Source organism: Neomonachus schauinslandi, chromosome 1, assembly GCF_002201575.2.
Source record: "Neomonachus schauinslandi chromosome 1, ASM220157v2, whole genome shotgun sequence".
Taxonomy (NCBI): domain Eukaryota; kingdom Metazoa; phylum Chordata; class Mammalia; order Carnivora; family Phocidae; genus Neomonachus; species Neomonachus schauinslandi.
In genome coordinates this window covers 176,570,899-176,591,464 of record NC_058403.1, presented here as the reverse complement: position 1 = coordinate 176,591,464, position 20,566 = coordinate 176,570,899, and the positions used below count along the sequence as shown (strand labels likewise).

At 39.6% G+C, this 20,566-nt stretch overlaps 1 protein-coding gene across 1 annotated transcript in view; it reads right to left on the bottom strand.

Moving 5' to 3' along the window:
• The window catches only part of FOXP1 (forkhead box P1), a 488,623-nt gene extending 468,693 nt beyond the window's left edge, over positions 1–19,930 (bottom strand). Inside the window, exon 1 of the mRNA XM_021695139.2 lies at positions 19,902–19,930. The gene's annotated coding sequence lies outside the window, so the exon portion shown is untranslated. The remainder of the gene's footprint in view (positions 1–19,901) is intronic.
• Positions 19,931–20,566: the final 636 nt, after the last annotated feature.

Below are 20,566 nucleotides of genomic sequence, written 5' to 3'. Positions count from 1 at the left end.
TACAGGGCTTTACTTTTAGCCAAAACCATAGCAATGCTTCCATTCTTTTCACCCCAAATGAACAACAGGCAAGGTTGATGTTTATTTACAGCAGTCACACAAGTTAATATGAAAGTGATGGGGTTGGGGAGGGGGGCGGTAAAAATCAGATAGGCTACCTTAAAGCCACACTGTCAAAGACTCAACGTGTTTTTGTTCCCGGGCTACTTTATGAATCACCAGTATCATAAATATCTTAAGAACCCAGCATACGCATGCAGCTCTGCAAAGTGAACAAAATGAAAGAACCACGTTCTGATGACTCATAGTGGTTCCATCTGACCAGGCCAAGAGAGACTCCACAGCATGACAACAGGTGACTCCCGAATTTAAGGATTTATCTGAACGTGTTCTACAACCTTATTAGTACACTTTTCCCTTCCTTCTTCCTCCAGTTTGCCTAATGGTAGAAGACGCACAAATGTAATTACACTTACATTTTATTATGAAGTCAGTAAGTCACTCAGAGTACATGCTAGAACTTACGTTTTATTGTTTTTCATTATGTATTGTGTGCTTCATTGCCTTTAGGGTCGTATTGTTGTTGGGGGAGGAGTTATAAGTATGGAATACTTATTTTGTGGACGACACACTTTTCTGTCAGGGTCTTTGTTTTTAACGCCACAGAACGACTCTGACTCCAGATTACTGGAACTCTTGTCATTTACATGCGGCATACGATTCTTCACAGGGAATAAGGATTTGGACTTTGGAGATACGGTATGTGGAAGTGTTCACACACAATACAAAATATATAAAAGTGACTGATTAAAAAAAAAAAAAAGGGAAAATCAAGGAGGCCCAAGAGAATTCAGCCAAAGTTTGAAAATGTCTTCCCATCTTTTTTTTCTATGTGAAATCAAATCAAATGCCTTCCTATTTTTTTTCTATGCCTCACTTAAAATTACATTCTTCAACCAAATATTTTGGGCGTTGGTTCCACTGGCTTTACTAGATGATATCTGGGCCCAGGGATGTAAAAACAGATGCCAAACTTGAGGCAGAACTGCTCCTTCTTCTTCCAGCCATTCGACTTTGAAACCAGCCCCGAACTCTGACTGGAAGCCCAAGACCAGAGAAGAAACAAGAAGGATACACAAGTTTATAGTTTTACCCATAGCAAGGTATTTTATTAATTTTAATTATTTTAACACATAACATCAGTATGTAAAAAAAAAAAAAAAGGTAGCTGGACTTACTAGTTTTTTCCCCCTGAAAGTGAAAAGAGAAGGGAGAGCACTTGTCTATATACTCCCACTTATTCCAACTCCCTAAGCTATGACTAGATCCCTAGCTGCCATTTACAGGGTCCTGCTATCCCAGGCAGGCACTGCACCAAAGTACACCCTTGCTGAGTCTTCATGATGATTCAGTGAGAGGGTTTTCTTTGCATTCCCATTTCACAGATGGGAAAACCAAGGCTCAGAGCAGTAAAGTAACCGATGAAAGGCTCAGAGAGTTACTAAGGAAGTGAGTCAAGATTTGAAGCCAGAGCCTGGCACCAGCGCCCATGCTTACAATCGCTATACATCCATAGACAAATACTGGTCTTCATTTGAGCTAACAGACCAACCTCTCGCCCATGTAGCCCATTTCATCTCACAAGATCTTTCTGAGGTATGTACTATTATATAATAGAGGAAGATAAAAAAAGGTACAATTGCGTTAAGTAACTTGAACCAAGGACATGCAGCTAATAAGTGTCAGAACCAAGATTTGAAGTAAGGTTCTAAACTATGAGCCTTTAAATACTCTCCAAGATATACTCCCCAGAAGTGTACTTCACTTGAACTTTCAGGGTGGTAGATGGGATTAAGATGTGGAAAAGAAGCAACTAGGAGGGATCCCACTTGTGATCTTAGTTGAGATGATAACATCTGCCTTTCCTCCCAGATTGTCAAAACTGTGTCCCAAAATTGTGAGTAGCAAAACTCTAAGGTAACAAAGTAGAGCATGGAAAATCACCCATCACTCAAGGCCTCTTTCTACAGTGAAATGGCAGTCACAGATACAACTGATGTATAACCACTTTACCACCAAATGAAAGAAAGGAAAACAGTAATCTACTTTCATGTCCAACATTTAATGCACTGTCCAGCAGGTAAACAGTAAACCAAATTATGGTTTAAGACAGTGATCCTAACTGGAGAGCCAAGGAGTAGGGTATCTGGAACATGTGGGAGCACTGTTGGCTGTCACAATGACTGGGGGACACCAAGAATGCTAAACACCCTGCTAAAGGGATGGCACAGATGAAAAGAACTGCTATGTCTCAAGTAGGAATGGCGCCCCCTGAAAAATATAATCAATAAGCCCCACATGGATGAGAAACTGGTTTTTCTCATTCTAAGGACATAAGACAGGCCCTGGCCCATAGAAGGAACTCAAAAATAGCTGTGCGATGAGTAGATGATCTATTACACAGTCAAATAAAAGTAACTGTAATAAGGATAATATGAGAGCATGAAGACACTTATGTTAGAGAGAGAAAGCAGGACACAAAGTTACTAGCACAAGTGACTGCAACTATTTATTTAAATACTGCATCCAGAAAAGACTAGGAAATGGACTAAAATATTCAATTCGTGCTTCAGAACAGTGAAAGAATTAATGATTTTCCCCTCTACTGCATAAGTATGGTATCATTTATGATGAAAGTAAAAATCTTAAATCATATTTAATTGGCCAAAAGAGATCTAGAATAGAAAAACAGTGGAGAAAAAAAAAAAAGAAAAATACTGGAGTAGGGACGCCTGGGTAGCTCAGTGGTTAAGCGTCTGACTCTTGGTTTCAGCTCAGGTCATGATCTCATGGATCATGAGATGGAGCCCAGGTCGGACTCTACGCTCAGCGGGAAGTCTGCTTGAAGATTCTCTTCCTCTGCCCCTCCCACCACTTGTGAGCGCGTGTGCACACAAGTCTCTGTCTCTCCCTAAAATAAATAAATAAATCTTTAAAAAAAAAAAAAAACTGGAGTACAAGCAACCCTGAATAAATGTGCCCAAAAGGAGAGTATGAAAGAGTTTCTAAAAAAGATAAATTACGACCATCACCTTGTATTTCTAGACAGATTTTCCACCGTCACTTCTGAATCCAGAGTACCATAAACTAAAGTCAATAGTTTACAGCCCCTGACTAGCAAAGTTTTCTTCATCCCAGTTCCCCACCTCTGGTAAACACACTGCCATCCACTGTCAGGCAAGGTCAATGTTCAAAGTCTATTTTTCCCTTCTCCATGCCATGCCTCCCCCACTGCAGGCATCCCCCTATCCTCCCAGTCTTTGCTACAATTTCTGTACTGTCTGTCCAAACCTACCTTCTATGCCCACTATCAGCACCCTAACTCAAGATCTTTCCTCTCCTCTGGAAGCTGTCACCATGCCTTCCTGCCCTGGTGAAGGGTAGTAACTTTCCTATCATGTGCAAGCAATGCCCAGAATTTTTAGTATTCTAACTAAGACGATCAAACATCGCTATTAAATTCTCAATGGAAGTAGCAACTGCAATTTTTTTTAAAGTAATGATTAGTTAGGAAACTAAGTTTGGTCTCAAACATCTCTACCAAAATATACCTTAATGGCAGGGCACCTGGCTGGCTCAGTCAGGAAAGCATGCAACTTTTGATGTCGGGGTCATGAGTTCGAGCCCTATATGGGTGTGGAGACTATTAAAAAAAAAAAAAAAAAACCTCAATGGCAATGGAGAAAGGGGGGAAGTGGAGGATAGTTTATATCCACTCATGAGGCAGGAAAAGTCTGGAAGCATTAATCAAAGAGAACCTAAGTAAGCAGGAAAAGTCATGGTCAAGATTCGAAATCTTGTGTTGCATGTCAGCCTAAATGTGTCCGTTTAAAATGTAAAAATGATGCCTTTTCCCACTGAAATCTTCCAAGAAAAAGTGCCTCTTCATAGAGATAAGCTAGAGTAAATTATTTTGTGATTTAATGAGGATCCTGACTTCTCTGATGTATGGACCTAATGGTATGCATGTGACCATTTGAGATTTACAGGTGTACATGACCAAACCAAAGACAATTAAAAAAAAAAAAAAACAGATTATCTGCTGGCATTTAATGGCAAACTCACATGTTCATTAACTGTTCTACTCTTTAACTAAATGTGTCAGTGTGGTTACACGGACTGGGAATGACTTAACGTGGTTTTCTCACAGATTATAATCCATGAGGGAATATTTACTGCTGGGCTGCATTTACAGTAGATGAAACAAATTCATTTAAAGAGCATTCTAGATTTTTTTTAATAAAACAAATTGGCTAAGCCTTTTTCAACTTCAGCAATGTTTGCTCCCCTTTTTAAGGAAAAGAACCTTTTGAAGATTACTGATTTTAGAAATATGTAAGTGGTACGTTCTATGACAATGCTGCCGGAGAGAAATAGAAAACGAGCCGCATATGTAATGTTTAATTTTCTAGTGGCCACATTAGAAAGATAAGGAACAGATAAAATTAATTTTAGAGATACATTTTATTTAAACCAATATATCTAAAATCCTATCACTGCAGTACGTAGTCAAGTGTCTTTGAAATCCAGTGTGTACGTGACACCTTGCCCATCTCAATTCACACTAGCCACAGACACACTTTGTGTGACCAGCAGCCACAGACGGCTAGCACAGGTACTGAAAAGTACAATTCTCGAAGCTCATATTGCCCTGTCCGTGAAAAAGAGATTTCCTAAAGAAACTCTAACCTGATCTTATTTTAGAAAATTATCATTATTGTTTGGGTTGACTGTATTTACTTTTAAATGGAAGGTCTTTACCAGAGATGGGACTCCAAATAATTCCTATATAATGTACATGCTTTTCAACCTCCAAAAACTATAAATTACCTCCTTAAAATCTGGACAAAAATAACACTCATTAATGGGGTTTTTTGTTTGTTTTTAATTTAAGGTTCCTGCCCTTCAGTCTGATTCACAGTTGAATAATAAATTATTAGGCCCATGATATTCCCTGGGAACTCTACTGCTTTAAGAATCTGTTTCATTAAGGAATTACTCAGTCTGAAGGAAATTTATTGACACTTATCTCATTTTCCCTCCTGTTCTTGGTAGGCGACACCTGTGATTTTCAAAGACCAATGGCTAAAGATGAGGGCCTTTATGAATCACAAGGGCCTTGAGCTAGTGCTGCATGTACAGCTTACTCCGGCTAGCTTCCACAATCTTTCTTCCTGCAGCAATGGGTGCGCTGTGGGTGTGACACAGCGCCCTCCAGAGGATCCCACAGAAACAGCATAAAATGGCACACGCCACCCCCTCATCTCCAGTCAACCAACAAGCAAGTACAAAAGTTCAAGGAGCTGGAACTACTCAATCTAGCCAGATCCTCAAATTCTGAACACTAAATCCCTTACTGCCACAGAATTCTTGTGTTTCCAAATCTATTTCTAATGATCCCCCCAAAAATGTAAAACTCATAATCTCCAGCTAAGCAGCTGATCAAAGCACGATAAAATGAAAAGTCTGGGAACTGTGTGTAGGCTGCCATGACTTGGCTCATTATTCTCATTTCCTTAATAAAATATATTTTAAAATAACTCTCCATTCACATATTTATAGTACAAACTAAAACTGTAACATTTTGATTCAAATAATTACATAGGTAACCTCAGCAAAAGCAATTCTGTCAATGTACACCACCACACAACATAAGATTAAAGACACATTTATAACCCCCTAACACTATTTCTCTTGTAACATTCAGCCTTGCATTCATAATGCTGATTTGCATATTAGTGCTACATCCAACTCAGGTAACCATGACACCTCCAAAATAGACACAAGCTTATAAACATGACCAAGATCCTGTCAGATTATTCAAGTGACATTGGAAAAAGAATATTACAAGGTAATTTCTAATATTGAGGATTTGTATCCATACATAAAATACCAACTGAAATAGATCTTCAGAATGAAATTTCCTAAAATGATTAAAGTAAAATGTGAAACCTCACAGTTTATACAAGACAAGAAACATTTGGCTGCAAATGGTTTTATAATTTTGCTAATTAAAAATTATCCCATTTTCACTTTGGATTCATCATGTAACAGTAACAGGAATAACCTTACCATGCCAGAAACACAAGCAAATGATTAAAGTTCTACTCTCAAAAAAATCTTTAAAAGTTGGCAAAACATTTCATTAGGCTACAAATCAAAATCCGTCTGTCCTTGACATCTCTTTAATGTCTTCCAGATTCCACATCTACTTTTTTTTTTTAATCACTCACTGAATCACTCAGAAATTAAAATATGTTAAAATACCACTCATCTTGGACCTCTAGAAAAGTCCTCTGGGATTGTACAACCTTCAGGCCCCTCCATATGCGCAATGGACCCATAATGCCACCAACTGATTTATGTAAAGTATTCCATAAATTTCACAATGAGAGGAAAAAAAAAAAAAATTCCCAGAATCGTGTCTTCATCAATAAATCTGCTACATGAGAAGAATATAAATAAATACTAAAAAGGGGCCACCGTGAACCCTCTCTTCTGAAGTTTGCCAAGTGGAAATGGGTATAACTATGATTAAAAATAAAAATCTGAGCTTCCAAGGTGTTACCAACAAAATATGCCTACAAAAAGAAGAATGCAAGTGGCAAGGAGGTTGACTGATGAACACGTATTTCTCTGTAAAGCTAATGAAGGCAATGTTTACAGCGCATACTTATTTATTTATGCTTCCCTTCCCTGAGCCCTCCATGTGCCATGGGAGTCAGTGTGCGTTAATGGCACTGAACACCAGAGAACCTTCCAACTGCGAGTTGCAGTCACTGTGTCAGTGGAAACAATGAATCACAGACATGCAACCTGGGATGAGTTGTGGCAGCACCTTACGTGTGTCACAATGTGTCATGTGACACGGCTGTTGCCATGGTGAGGCTCCATGTTCGGGAAATGTGTTAAGTCTCATAGAAGGCACCCAGCCATCCCCCAACATACCCATGCTCGTGAAGGCACTCTGAAATCCTTCTACTGCCGATAACGTTGTGATTGGCTTCCTCGCTGGGAGTCTTGTTGGAAACAGGGGGGAAGAAAGTCACTTGGGGAAAGCTGAAAGAAAATCAAGTATAGCATCCCCAATGTCTGTGGCAGCGGGGGAGGGGGCCTCCAACACAGCCAGAAGAGCAGTATCTTTAAAAATAATAAATCAATTCTTTCGATGGGATAAAAGTGGGTTATTCCCATAAAGGGAGGGAATTTTTATGTTACTTGTATCATTTCCGTGTGTTCAAACAAGGGATAAGGATAAAGAGACCAAAAACTCCACAATCTCTTGGGCAGAACAGAAACACTACATGGATTGAGGAGATATGGATGAATCACCCTAGTCACATTTACCAAAAAATCCTCCTCTTGGGCTTTTCTTACCAGAGTCTCCCATTTTACCCTAGCACTGCTTTTGTTGCCTGAAAGCATGAATAAAAACCGTAAGAGACTCGCCATCGTGAGGACTGAAGAATCCCCTTAAGGACTGAGCAGAGGGTCTGGTGCATGGGAAGCTGCCACTGCAGGGTCCAGAACCACGGCTCTTACTATCACTTCTCTTTAGCTACCTGGCTCAGCACAAAGAGAAGCCTATTCCAGCACACTGACTTCAAGGGAAGATTTACAATTCTTCAGCACAGTTTCTTTACCTGCCAGCTTCCCGAATTTGGAATTCAAGAAGTGGGTTAGAAAAGTCAAAATGTTTCCTTTCCACACAATAAAGACAGTTTTGTAAAAAAGAGGCACCTTTAAGTGAATTTTACAGATGCGTAGACATATAGAAAAAATATACCTCTGTGGCTCTTGGTGCTGTGAGAAACCACCAAGATGGTTACAGGACACCACACCTCAAGCCCTCCAGGAGCAAAGGATCTTTGGCCTGGAGAAGACTCAAGAAGGACCCACAGCCGATCTCAAAGTAACTGATGGATTATCGTGTAGAAGAGATGGGTTTTGTAGCATCTCAAGGTACCAAGCCAAACAATTAAGTGGCAAGACCGTGGGTGGTAGATTTTAGTCCAATTTAAGAAAGAACTTTCTAGCCCTAAGGTTTGGTCAGAGATAAAAATGAACTTCCTGAAACATGTTAAGTTCAACATCCCAGAGTGACTCAGATGGTCTGAATGTTCGTAGAGCAGCAACACAGCCTCAAAGCTTTAGGCACAAGATGCATGGGACAGCAGTCGGCTTTAGTATTCCTTCGAACACTAAATACCTAGGACTCTTTGGATGGATATGATGTCTATCACTAGGACACATAGGTACACATACATAGATACACAAAATTCACATCCTGGAACACAGCAGAGAGATAATGGCAAATGGGCTGTAAGAATCCAAAAGCACATTTTTTATTTAGGGCATAATTTAGGGCTCATAGCTCCCTATACCATTCGCTGAGAATTTACTACATGCCAACCTTTTTGAAATACTTTCTGTGTATTAACTCATTTAATCCTACAATCACCTACGAGTTAGGTACTACTATCATCCACATTTTAAAGGCAAGGAAACTGAGGTACAGAAGAGCGTCATAACTTACCCAAGATTCTACTGTTAATAAGCGGCAGGGCCAGGATTCAAACCCAAGTAGTCTGGCCAACATCCTGTGTTCTTAATCACCACATTTAGCTGTTTATTACACATTAAAGGTTCTACATCTTGGCTCTGGATCATGGAATACGTTTATTTTTCATTTAATAAAAAAAAATAAAATAAAATAACCCTTTGCAAGTCTTTCAACCTAATTCTACCTTCGCTTTGTTCTCTCTGCCACTTCCTACATTTTTTATTACAATGGAAATTTCTGTGAAAACATATTTGCTTCTTGGGGGTTCATCTTTTCTAGATGTTATTCCCCGGCTGCAGTAATAATACCTTGGTTCACAAATTATGGTGTGCCGAAAATTAGAAACTCTTTTCCCTTTCCATCCCAGCCAATTTTATCGTGATATTTGATAGCGAAATATTCCTCTAGGTTATTCTCCTGTACCTTTCTTGAAAAAACTTGAAAGCCATCCTTTTCATTTCTCTTCCCTGATCATACATTTTTTTTTTCCCTTACTCAATGCTGTGTTATAACTTGGCCTCCGTTTTATTAAAATGCCCAACTCTGAATTCACTCTTGCCCACGTTTACCCCTGCCTCGACTTCCCTCACCTGTTGATAAAAAATTAAAATCTTCAGCAAAAAGTGGAGAGCTCTAATTGAAGATATCTTCTTTCCAGAAGGCTCACACTCTTTTTTTTTTTTTAATCATTCTCATCCTCCAGAGATTTCTTCACAGAAAATCAAATGACACACATTATATGTCTCCTGGTCTCCACTTCCCTCATGACAAAGTCAGGGACACTGAGAAGAAAATTTCCTACTTTAATCATTCAATACCACCTCTCAGAGTTTTGCTGTCCCCAACAACCACTTGTACAATGATTTTTATATTTTTCTTTAAATTTCTCAATTTTATTAAATGTTGCATTGAAGGAGTATTAGCTGAGACACCAGATCTGATGTGCGAATAGCATTTTTGCTACATAGTGAATATAGAATACATATTAAAAATAATACCTCTTAGATTTTCAAAAATGTTCACCTGTGTCTCCTAGCAAACGAATCTCAAATTCCACCGGTGAGATATACAGCACACTTCAGAAAATGCTCGTATTGAGAATACAGCTCTCAAGTTACTTTCAAAGTCTACTTTTCTTCCTTGACTTGTTTTCCCTTTCACTTCATCTTTTACCGCTAGCCTCACTTTTACTTCTAGTTTATCGTTCTCTTCTTTGAAATACAGGAAGGGAGAGGTGGACCCCCACTACATCTCCCTCTAAATAAATAAATAATCCAATCACACAGAACAGCTTATCTCAAGATGAGATTTAAACAAAAGTGAAGACATTATTATTTCATCAGAAGCTGAAGAGCAAATGATCGAGCTGAAGCATCAGAGAATGAGAACAAAGAAGTGAATCCTTGGCATGGCTTCGTGCTCTATCTTCTTTAGTCTAGGGCTCTGCAAACCACGGGCCCCGAGGGCCAAACTGAACCTGTAGCCCGTGAGCCAAGAATAGTGTTGACGTTCTTTCTTACTACTTAGCGTCAAGGGGAAATTGTATGAAATTCAAATTTCGCTGTCAATAAATTGTACTGGAAACACAGCCATGCCCGTTGGGGTACGGGCCGTCTGTGACTGCTTTCACGCTAGGGTCGCTCTAACAGAGCCTAGCATGCAAAGGCTGAAATACTGACTATCTGGCTCAGAAAAAGTTTGCTGATCCCTGATATGGACGAAGAAGTTCTTTGAGCCTTTTGCCATCACACACATACTTGAGCATTTTCTTTTTAGTTATAAAAGCTGCCCACCCTACTTCCCCACCCCCACAACAAAACAAAACAAAACAAAACCAAAACAGGAGTAAGATGGAAAGCATAAGGAATCTCCATGTATTCAGCACCAAGATCAGGTCAAAAGCTTCTGTTCGGACCTGTGGCATGGACTAGAAGAGCTGATACCGACCAACTGGACCATGTAGGCTGCGTGTTCCATCAGCTCATTTCTCATGCGATTGTGAGGACCATTAACCATCCTAAGAGTAAACGATCCTGATACCTTTTTTTTTTTTTTTAAAGATTTTATTTATTTATTTGACAGAGAGAGACACAGCGAGAGAGGAAACACAAGCAGGGGGAGTGGGAGAGGGAGAAGCAGGCTTCCCGCCAAGCAGGGAGCCCGATGTGGGGCGCGATCCCAGCACCCTGGGATGACGCTTAATGACTGAGCCACCCAGGCGCCCCGATCCTGATACCTTTTTAAAGCTGCAACATTATTAACAATTAAAAGGCTGCCACCACACATACACAGTAACTTCCCTGTACTTTGATATGCATATCCATGGTCTGATTATACCAGCATGGAGAGATTGACAGGAAAAGCTGAGTGTCATGGCTCCCAAGGAAACACTACATTGATCAGTAAATAATACACATTTTTTGAAACTGTCTAACTGCATATTTACACTTGTCAAATCTCATACACTTTGGTGACAGAATTCTTTTTCAAACGTCTATGTAAAAAATTCTAATACTGATTTTTAAAATGTTCTTAATAATTACAAAAAAAAAAAAAACACGTCTAGGGTTTATAAGGTTTAAAGTATATCCTCCAAAGAGTGCCACCTGGAGCATTAATTGCTGCATCTTTAACATTCCCGGTTACATCAGTGTATTTGCAAATGTCTCAAAAAAAGGTTAAAATACGGTTGCAAATAACCTATTTCTAGTGCTTACGAGATGCCAAGCACTGTAATTAAGGACTTCACAGCCAACAAGGTAGATGCTACCATTGCCCCCTTCTGACAGATGAGGAAACTGAGCCTTGAGGAGGACACAGGATTTGGCCACGGTCATACTATTAGTGAGACCTGGGACCAGGACCTGAGGCTCTCTACTCTAACTTCAGACACCATGCTCTCCTTAACCCACAGCAGGCTGTGGAAACCTATATTTAACAGGTTTCTCAGGCAGCCCTTAGAGATCGCCCTTTGAAAAACATGGCCCCAAGGACTTGTGGGAAGAGGAGAATAAAATCCAATGGGTCCTCGGTTCAAGTCCCATCAACTCCCCTTCAAACACTGACCATGGGAGAAGGAGAGAGAAAATCTATCTGTACCAGGTGTATCATAGCCCCTGGCAGGTCACATAGGCTCACTTCCAACAGCTACTGAATGACTATCATTTTTTATAGGTCACGGAATGCTTGTATATCAGGTAAAGTCGTTTTATCTACATTGTCCAGAAAATTACTTCAATTCTTGGTCGATTAGGTTAGCATCTTCTTGCCCTAAGACTCCATATCAATTAAATTACACCAGCAGCCGAGAGCTGGCATAGATGGGGTGGGACACAGGGGAGCAGAGACATGGCTCTACCCAGTGACTGGTTTATCAACCACTAGACTAGATAATGAGCTAGACATACCCCCTCACCCCCACCCACATACAATTTGTTTTATTACAGAAGTGGTCAAATACACAAAGTAGTAGAGAAAATACTATAATGAGTCCCATATACCCATCACCCAGATTCCAGAATATCAAGATTCTGCTCTATTTGTTCTTTCCTGGTGATTTGTAAAGGAAATCACAAGTGACAGGCCATTTCACCCTTACACCACCCAATATGCAACTCTTAAAAAAATATGGAGAGAAAAACCCCCTCAATAATAACTGAACACACACGTCATTAAAAAAAAAAAAAATTCCACAGAGCATCCCTGAGACTAGCCTGCTGGCCATCTGGCCTGAACATCTATTCTGGAAGGGCAGTTGTCCCTGTAGGCCATAGACAAGGGGCCTAAATAACCTGCAGCACTTGACCTTTCCAAAGCTAGAGCCGTGGGCACAAAATTCCAGTGGCCAAGGTTCTCCCTTCCTGCACCCATTCTCTGGAACGGCTGGACTGCTAGTTCTATGTAGTCTGTTCAAACTGTATTGACGGAAAATAAAACTCATCTGCTCAAATGTGAGGGACTCCACGAGCTGCCACTTACTACCAGGAGCATCTTTACTTGAGAAGAGAAACGACGGAAGCACACAACACTGAGCCCACCCGCATGATTCTGGGAGATTTTAGACTGAGGAAAAGGCCAGTAGGTAAGGAATATTTTTGAAAAAATTTTTGGAAGAAGTTATTTCCTTTTATATCACCAGTTCTATAAAAATCCTGTTTGTATATTAAGCTGCAGTTTCAAATGAGTTAGATTCCAATTTCTTCCATAAAGACAACTATAAGCTACAAAATCTTCCCTGCCTAAATGAAATAAAAGGGCCTTAAAGAACCACAGAACCTATTGAAGATGAGGAGGCAGCAAACCCTCGTGGTTAAGATACAAAGCTTTGAAACTGGCCCAACTTAAGGTAAACCCTACTTATAAAACTTGCTATGTGATCCCGAGCAGGTGACCAAGCCACTGAGCTTCTGTCTTCTCAACAATCAAACGGGAGGCGCCTGCGTGGCTCAGTCAGTTAAGCATCTGACTCTTGATTTTGGCTGAGGTCATGATCTCAGGGTCCTGGGATCGAGCCCCGCATGGGGCTCTGCACTCAGCTCAGAGTCTGCCTGAGATTTTCTCTCCCTTCTCCTCTGCTCTGCCCCGCCCCTCCCCTCCACCCCTGCGTGCTCTCTTTCCCTCTCTCTCAAATAAATAAAATCTTTAAAAAAAAACAATAAAACCAAAATAATAATATCCAGGACACAGAGACACTGTTAGAATTAAAAGAGATAACTAATGTGATATCCAAACCACTCCAGGAAAACTTAATGCCTCATGAATGGTTGCTATAATTATTTGTTACAAACATCACTAAATCTCATGGAACACAAAGAGGGATGAAAAAGATTTCATCTCATGAGCCTTTTCCAATCAACCAGCTGGAGCTGCAGGGAACAGTATGTACAGAAAATCCAAGAGCCACCATCAGAAGAGATCAGGATGGGTCCCACTGATTTTATCATCCTTGAATAAGGCCAACTATATCATCCTATAAACATGGGCCAAGAGGTTAACAATTCATGTGTTCACCTACAATCACTTTCCAGAACTCTGGTTCCATGACCAACACAACACAAATAATCAAACAATATGTTGAAATGAAATTAAAATGTAAATTAACTAAATGGTGCTTAAATGCACTAATTGCTCATTTTTCTTTAAGAAGGAATTAAAATGATGGCAATTCTCAACAGGGTACCTCAGCAGCCTGCACACAGACTAAGTGGAAACTTCCTTCTCTTAGTCTCTGTGCATTACTTGAACCAAGTTAACAGAAAACAGATTATTTCAAAAACAACACGCAATGTAACTTAAGTTCCTAGAATTTTACATCACGGAAGATATCATTTGAAATATAATAGTTGAATGCCTTCCTCCCTGGTACAGCTTGCTTCAGTGTATTGATAAAAACCAAGATTAATATGCAAAAGGAAATTGCAAGAAACTTGCCCTGCGCCGGTCAGCACCTGGTACATGTGGGTGCCCCTCCCTTTGAGAAAGAAACTGCACTTGGAGAGTGAGAGTCTGGGTTTCATTCTCACCCCACCACTTCCTTGCTAGGTTTTAGCCTCAGTTGATGCACAGGTAACAAGAGGGTGAGAATGGTCTCTTTTTTATCTTTTCCAAAACTACAGAATTAAAAAAAAAAAAAAACACTACAAAACTATAATGCTTCACATACATAACACCAAAACCAGAAGAAAGGTAGAAAATAAACTACTTCATATCATACAATTACGGCAGACACATGTTAAAAAACCAATTGTTACACAACCAGATAACTGCTAAAATCGTATGTGTGTGAGATTCTCTCATTAAGAGAACATATACTGTTTAATCCCTGGATGCCAGATATTCAGGTAAGTATTGGGTATACAAAGAAAAACTACGAAGATGGGTCAAAAGTCACTCACTTGACATTGTTGTGTTCATACTCATGCCAATGGTGAATGGGAAGCTTGCCTACAGGAACTTAAGTGGAATAATTCTGAGGTCACATCAGCACTCAGCAGAAGAGAGATTGTGATCAATTAGTGGTGTCTGTCAGAATGGGCAGGAGTGGGGAAAATATAAGATCCAAAGTATGTCAGGAATGTTCGCCACCCTTGATTTAGGTAAGGGATGTGAGGCTTTGTGTAAATGTCATGTGAACAAAAGCCTGCCCAATACATTAAAAGTTTACTTGACGGTGAATTTGTATGTCCAGAAAAATGTGTGTATGATCCCATAAGTGGCTTAGAGGGGAATGGAACATATCTGCAATATAAATGCAGATTACCTTTATTACAAAATTGGATTATATTCTCATTCCTAGACTAATTTCCTATATCATAAAACCTATATTCAATTTTATAAATAGCATACACCAAGAATCATAAATTCAGTTAATGCAGAAATTTAACAGATTTTTTTTTAACAAAAGTGAGAAAAGGCTGTTTTCGAGCAAGTATCTGAAAGGACAGAAAGGGCTCTTTCTTTGAAGATATGTTTTTCCCTCTGACTCTACCTCCTTGGGGATATAACTAGAGAAGAAATAAATTTCACAGCTAATATATATGAAGTAACATGTTTAACATTATCCAATGAATTTATATCTACCTACACCATATAAATTTATCTCACATAAACTGTCATCTCCAACAGAATTCTTTAAAACAATGTTATAGCTTCTGAATTAAATGCAACCTTCTAATTGGAATTTAATCTTACAACAGTAGGAGATTTTCTTTTTTAATTGACAAACAGAATAATTCATTAGTTTGTCTTACAGTTCTGTCTGAAGAATTTGAAAGCAAACTTGACCTAGGTGTTGGCTGGCCACTGCTGTGAAGTACATGAGGGTAGTGGGGGCGAGGCAGGGACTGGAGATTCTTTCATCATCCTCAGAACTCCTCATGCCGCTTACGGGCAGGAAAAGGATGGACACTCTCACTCTCACCATCCTGAATGACTACATTACTAATATATTCCATTACCACCACGTAAATATCATCTTAATTTCTGATCTTCATCAAGCCAGACAATGGTTTCCACCTTGGCCCCCAGCCAATTAGCTGTGTGGAAAACGTTCAGCCAATTGCATTACTTCTATTAGGTTAGGGACTGGAGAGAAAGGCAAAATAAGGGCCTTGAAAATACTTCGGAGATAAAATGTAAGTTGACACTGTCTTCGCATGCGGAGCCCAAGTTATACAATCTGATAGACAGCTGCCAGCACTCATAACTGCTTATTAAATCTAGCCTCTCTTCATGGCGTGAGTGAAGATCTGTATTTTTACCAATATTAGGTTCATTGTGTTATGAAAGAGACCAAAATACTTAAGATCATTCGCTCCAGCTCATAAAACATATTATGTAGTTTATTAAATTGTTAAAATTACTTTTCAAACTCAAAATTTCAGGGACTGGAAGTTTAAGCACAACAAAGTGGCTTTGCCCACTGACAGGTTCCAGCACAAGACAGCCTACCCAGGAGGAGAGCCCATCAGACAGCTTTCCTGTCCCAAAACACCTGCTACCTGCCCCCACCTCTTCCTGGAAGCTGCACCACCACTACCACCGCACCCCAAAACCGATGACAAAAAAAAAAAAAAAGAAAGAAAATACACACTCAAGTTTTATACAAAAGCAAGGAACTCCCAGCCAAAAGGTAGCCCGTGCTCAAGTCTTCAGTGGGAAGAAATATTTCCGATAATTTTCCCTCATCCAAGTAGGTTAAAAGCTTGGAATTTCATTATGAGAGAGAGATCAAACAAGTAACTGTGGGCAAAGAAGGAAAAACAATCGGTGACAAAACAATGTCGCACAGTGCTACATTCTTACACCAGATCCTCCAGCAAAAAACAATTTACTGATAGGGAGCAGGCAATGCCAAGGCAGAGACTGAATAACGAGCCAGCAATTTGCCATCCCTACTCCACTCTTCTCAGGAAAACTCTATGCAAATCCAGACTGTTATTATCACATTTATTAATAACACGGTGGCTAACTGCCTATTAAATATGCAGCAGACTTAGCCGCTCTTCACTCTTGGAGTCTCGTGATGTGCATCAGATAGGTATCCATATCAACTTCAGCTTCACGCCAGGGAAAAAGGAGCCAACTCTGATTCCCTGCTGGTGAAGGGTGGCATTAAAGAACTGTCCCAAAGAGAGACCTCAAGCGTTCAGCCCGTCTTTCTCTGTTATCTTGCACCTAAAGTAATCTACTATGCAGGCATGGTTATTGCCAACATAAACTGAGTACATTACCCATTTTCTGGCCTTAAAAATGTGCCATAGGGGCGCCTGGGTGGCTCAGATGGTTAAGCGTCTGCCTTCGGCTCAGGTCATGATCCCAGGGTCCTGGGATTGAGTCCCGCATCGGGCTCCCTGCTCCTTGGGAGCCTGCTTCTCCCTCTGCCTCTCTCTCTCTCTCTCTCTCTGTCTCTCATGAATAAATAAATAAAATCTTAAAAAAAAAAAAATGTGCCATAATGATCTATTTGTGCAAACCTCTCCTCGTATGGTTTCACTTGCCTTGCATGTCAGTGCAGCAATTTATTGTTCTGGCTGCCCACCCCCGTGACTGTGACCCTGTTCTACCATGAGGACACTTAGCATGAAACACTGACTCAGAATTAGAGTTTACTCCAAGCCTAAAGACTTCAAATTATCAGTGGTAACCATTAACTGGTGCTTCTTTTGGTTACTCAATAAACTGTAAAGTTCTAAAAGCCACAGGACTGTGAATACATTTTTGACAATGAAAGGACTAACTAGATATCAGATACATAATACACGGAAAGTTGGGTTATTGCATCACGGAGGAAGAGAATTAGTCCTTTGAGTAAACCCTGGAGGTGTGCTTTGAGGAAGGATAGGATAGAAAATCAGAGCACATGCTCCAGCTCATCAGATTTCGGGGACTTCCACTTCCTACTGAAAATATAGTGAAGGGAAGTTTATTACCATCTGATAAATACAAAGTACTTCCTTAATATAAAAAACTGGTATTTGACTAGGCCATTTTAACAATGCAAAAGAGAGATCATTTTCACTATAGTTCTTGAGACTGATTTTTCAAATAGCAGGCCTCACCCAATGAAATTAATAAATAAAATGAACCCTGTCTTCAATAAATACATTCATGTGGTTTTGTTAAACTTCATACGTCAATTTTATGATCGTGAGATTGAGTCAGACTTTCTCAGTACTGGAGACAGAGATGAGAGGTAATCTCATGTCTGAGTTTGTTACTATTTCAATAACTTCAGAATTCCAACCACTTCTATGAATTCTCCTGTGTATAGGAGATGGGCCCAGGCTTTGGTCTCAACTCGACCTGGATCCCCAAAGATACCAAGTTTCATAATGCATGCTATCTGCTCACTGATCTACAGACCATCCACAAAAGTCTATCATAGCTATGTAGCAGTGGAAGACCCTCAGAGGAACTTCACAGGTGTGAAATCAAAGGACTTCCCAAGACTACCCAAGAAGGATGATGGAGGGATCTTTATCAGCTCTAAATTCCAAGACTCCATTAACCATTTCTTTTCACTGGGGACATCCTTGCCTCATGTGTTACTATTTATTATTTGCCTTATTTCTTGCCAATTAAAGAAGGAATAATGTCAGGAAGATAGAAGACTTTGTTTTTCCTCTATCTGAAGCTTCAGCAGAATGGAATAACAAAACAGCCCAAGTGGAAGTGCATTTTAGGGCTCACAGGCTCTTTGAGGATCATCTAGTCAATAACAACTGTGTTAATTGCTTTGCTAGGGCTCCTTTTTTTTTTTTAATCTATGAAATGGGAAGGTCAAATTGGTCTCTAACTATAAAATCTTTGGGGCGCCTGCATGGCTCAATTGGTTAAGCATCTGACTCTTGATCTCAGCTTAGGTCTTGATCTCATGGTTCTGAGTTCAAGCCCCACACTGGAGCCTAAGCATGGAGTCTTCTTTAAAAAATAAATAAAATAAAATCTTCTCAAATCTGTCCCAATAGCTAAATGCATAACAATGTCTTAAGAAGACACTTACCAGAGAAATTTTACTCAACTGCATGGGCTGGATGTTTCAACCTCTATAACTGAGATAAACTAGAAAAAAGATCATTAAGGACAAAAGAAGTAGGCTCCAGGTCCAACTAGGCCAAGGACTTAGACATCTCAATGAGACTCTATGGGCTTCAGCTGCTCCATCTATTAAATGAGGGCATTTAAACTGACAATTTATAGGGCCGTGTTAGCACTAACAAATAGGAGACTCTAACCTACCTGATTTGTTTTAAATATAGGTAACTATATTTACCATGTCAGATAACTATTAGGCCTCCTAATACCAATATAATGCTCTTCCTCCTTCACTACTCTTCCCTCCATTAAAAAGAATCTGTTTCAAATACAGTCATACTAAGACAAATGAGATGGAGTTTGTCAATGGTTCTCTTATCATTAAGTGTCACTGAATACAAAATCTGAAATGAAATGGCTCCCCATAAAGGTGACCTCATCCTATGACAAAGCTACCACTGAATGATGTCAGACTTTTTATCCAGAACACCTGGCCTCAACCAATTATTTTCTCTGACAAAGGCAAGTCACAATTGTTCATTCGTTACTGTATAAGAGAGCCACTGATTGCTGAGGAACATGGCAGATGTCATCAAATACAGGAAACACATGTAAGAGAAAAAGATCATCATGTCCCTTCTGACCTCCCCTAACAATTACAATGAATAACTTGGTGAGGTGAACAATGATTAAGAAAAATGCTCATAAGTCTTTCTGAAAATCTTTGAGAGCCCACAGTAGTTTTCTCAAGAACCCTCATCACATGGAAAGCTGGGGATGTTCCTTCTTAGTGAACAAATCAGACCTAAATTCCCTCTGAAACTCAAGATGAGATCATCATATTTTTAGTCCATGGTGCTTCATTGTTTGCTGAGTGATTATGGGGCCAAAAAAGCAATTATTCTTTCAGTTACACATGTGGCTCATAACTTAGATAGCCCACCCCTCACTGTATGAATAAAAAAAAAAAAAAAAAACCCACACAAACAAAAAATGTTCTCCCGTGTCCTATGGTGCCTTTTATAAATCCTCAGATCATTGCAGGAGTTACAGCAGAGAAGGGTACAGCAGAAAACAACAGCAGAGTTGCTTTCTTCTTTCAAGATGAGAATCTCACACCCTCAGTGTGCAATTGTTCTGATGAACTTAGGACTTCTATCGGTTTCCTGCACTGCGTGTGACCCCTGCAGCCACTTTTTTGTCTTGTGAATTTTCAGACAAATACTCATAAACATTCACTTACCCTTTTGGCCAGCAAGCATCACATCCACCCGTTCATGGTTGACAGCAAATCAGAGAAGGGATTGAAGCCCTCACCATCGCCCAAATGTTTCTTTTGGAAACTGGAATTGTCAGCAAAAGGTCCTGGGACACTGCAATACAAAAATATTTTTTACACATAACTAAGATGTAGCTTCTAAAACCACCACTTCCTTAAACTTGAAAACAGCAAGGCAGACATAGAATCTAGAGGTAGGGGAAAACACCTTTAAAATGAGGGTATATCGATATATCAAATGTGATGCTGTCAAATATGAACCGGAAATACTGTTTTGAAAGACACATTTACCAATGACTTCAACACATACACCGAGAGATTGTTGTTTATTGGAGATTTTGTGCAGACTATTTTACTTACTTTGGCATTAAAAAAATATCAGGTCCCATTATAGAGTGCTCAGGTCACAAGGTGTTTTAACTCAAATATTGCATGGATAAGTGTACCATTTTCTAGTAAGTAAGTATCTTTTCCAGAGGATGAAAATACATGAAAATTTAAATAATACTAATTTAAAATTATTTTTAAGCAATAATGAACCTCATTTCTCTTCCAAAATAATTCTAAAAATGTCTATGAATTACTTAAGGAGCCAAAGACTCAGGGACATATTTCCACCAAGAGGGAAC